The sequence below is a fragment of the Halichoeres trimaculatus genome, unplaced genomic scaffold (genome assembly GCF_033239565.1).
Source record: "Halichoeres trimaculatus isolate MK-OKI-2021-1 unplaced genomic scaffold, fHalTri1.1 fHalTri1_scaffold_6, whole genome shotgun sequence".
NCBI lineage: Eukaryota > Metazoa > Chordata > Actinopteri > Labriformes > Labridae > Halichoeres > Halichoeres trimaculatus.
Genome location: NW_027437184.1, coordinates 38,888,573 through 38,891,304, shown reverse-complemented (window position 1 = coordinate 38,891,304; position 2,732 = coordinate 38,888,573). Strand labels below are relative to the sequence as shown.

Genomic DNA, 2,732 nt, shown 5'->3' with positions numbered 1-2,732 from the left:
GTGTTGATATATTTGGATTAGGCAACATTTTTCACTTTCTGATACGGTTTCAGCGTCACACTGTTCAAATTAAACTGTTTTTTTAAACCAGTGTTTTTTTGCTTCTCTACAGACTTAAAGTTATGTTATATTTTGTTGTTGTCACAGTCAGAGCTACAGTTTCCAACCAGCACATACAAACTGACCCGACATGGCACAGAGTTACAATGGGGCCTTCCCTGTTTCTAGATAAAGGTGTAATTTCCCTCTCCAGTGGTTTGTAATTAAGGGCTGTTATCAGTTAAAGCAGAGGAGTTTCTCTTGGTTAACCAAGCCAAACTGATGAGCTGCAGCTTCCTACTGCTCTGGATCATTAACACAGCTGGGGTGATTGAGACCCCGACCACAGGCTGCAGAGGGTCAGACTTCTTGGACCCTGTGGGGACTTCCTGTTGGGCAGTGACAGCTTTAGAGGTGAGAGGTTTTTCTGGATAAATACACTGTTTCCCATGAGCGCCATCAATCACTGTCACAAGGATGAGACGCTTACCAAGACCTGCACTTGTTTTGGAGAGCAGATCGTCACTTTCACACTGTTTCAATATGTTCATGACATCTTTTCCCAGGATGCAAAGCTGCTAATAAATCCACCAAAGAAAAACACGCCACAGTAAACAGAGATCAATGATGAAGACATCCAGCAATTTGTTTTCTTTGTGATTGACATGTGTCTCTTTGTTACAAAGAACAATCAAGCTTTGTTTCAGAGAAGGCTGTGAGCCACCAGGAGAAATACAGCAGCTGCTGTCACACAGGAAGTGACCATTCTTTACAACAATCAACAGACTGCAGTGTTTCTAGCTCCACCTTCAGGGGTCAGATCTGTGTTTCTGGCACCCCAACAGAAGGGAACCAAAGAGTGGGACGGTACCAAGGCAAACTGAGCTGAACTGCTTGGTGGAAACAGGACTTCAGACGTGTCTGTAATTTGTAGCATTAGTGAATCTTGGTCATGTACTACCAGTCATCTACCAATCAGAGCTGACGTAACCTCACTCTTCATTTTATTGATAGACTCTCAAGTTTGAACAGACCACTTCAGAATAACTGCTGACTGTGGGTAGGAGTCAACATTAGCACAAACAGATTAGCTCCTGTGTTAGCCTTTAGCCTGGGCTGTATCACTTTCTTGTTTAGCTTTCTTCTGCTCTGTTGGAGTTTTAGAAATTTAGCTTGTGTATTGCATGTTTTTGTGTGACCATAATGAATTGTTTGCATATTGTATTTCATATTTTATTAGCCTTACTGAAATATCATGCATGTTTCTCAGGACTCATTAATGCTCCTCTCATAAGGAGTAGTAAGTAGTCAAGGCCATCCTGCTGGTTGGACGTGCAGGACTTCCCTCAGCTGTGGCTGGGCTCATCGCCCTGACCTTAGCGTATGCGTCTGCCCCACACACACACACACACACACACACACACACACACACACACACACACACACACACACACACATACACACACACACACACACACACACATACACACACACACACACACACACACACACACACACACACACACACACACACACACACACACACACAAACTCATATACTATACTACACACCTAGAAAGGAAATGTGTCTGTTGGCACCCACATGTCCATTATTCTGGCCAGTAGCAGACAGTTGTGTTGAAGACCAACTCAGTGTGTATTGGATATTGTGTACAGCCAAAAAGCAAAAGTGTGAAACCCATCCTGAGTAGGCTGCTCTTTCTGTCAGGACAGTCCAGAGTGAACTCCTGCCACAGATCCCGGCGCTGACCTTTACATGTGTTGACCGACTCATGGTCAGGCTGAGACCTGAAGCTTCTACACTTCTTTTTTAAGGGGTACCAATACAGGGTAAATGCTGGAATCCTGAGGTTAATGCAGTACCTTTTTAGGATTTTTTAAAAAACCTTACAAAAAGTTTTAAGACCTCATTGTGACTTTAAGCTGTTGTTAGAAACCCATCTTTAACAGTTGTGGTTTGCATTTCAACGGAAATGAGGTAGGCTGAGAAAGTCTAAAGCTTGAAAGGATACATGAAACCAAAGGCAGGTTTATTGAGGCTCCCACAACAGGTAACAGCAGTTATTCAAGGACAACTAGCTGGAAAAAGAGCTTATTTCATCATTATCAAAATGTAGGACATGTGCCTGAGATTATGTGTTTGCTGTGTCCATCAGCTTCTCTGTGTCCATCAGCTTCTCTGTGTCCATCAGCTTCTCTGTGTCCATCAGCTTCTCTGTGTCCATCAGCTTCTCTGTGCCCATCACCCCATCAGTAATGACATGTAAGTGGGCAGCCAGGGTGATCCAAATGGAGCTGCATGGTGGTTTGTTGTCTGAAATCCTGAATGTCCATCTTGCCATGCTCCAATAGCTCACAAGCATCACAAGAACTAAACTTGATAACAGACATTCTAACACAAAGAGCTGTAATATTTGTATTATTTTAGTTTTCATAATGAGTTTTAATGGGAACACAAAGATGTGTGACATGAAACAAACATAACATGAGGGTTAAGCAGACCTGCACAGAGCACATGTATGTCAGTGCAAAGGAAGGCAGAGTTCAAGGATCCTTTCAGCGTGTATTATGGAGGTTTAACTCAGGAAAAAGAGGAAAAAATACATGTCATCAGGGACTCTATCAGTCCACAAAGATTTTTTTCAAAAAATAAAACACACCTGTTCTTTTGA

The 2,732-nt window shown here is 42.6% G+C and overlaps 1 protein-coding gene across 3 annotated transcripts in view; it reads right to left on the bottom strand.

Moving 5' to 3' along the window:
• Positions 1 to 2,101: 2,101 nt before the first annotated feature.
• The window catches only part of robo4 (roundabout, axon guidance receptor, homolog 4 (Drosophila)), a 36,436-nt gene continuing 35,805 nt past the window's right edge, over positions 2,102 to 2,732 (bottom strand). For all 3 annotated transcript variants that reach the window (XM_074671501.1, XM_074671502.1, XM_074671503.1), the window contains exon 19: positions 2,102 to 2,732. This exon is cut by the window's right edge and continues 937 nt beyond it. The gene's annotated coding sequence lies outside the window, so the exon portion shown is untranslated.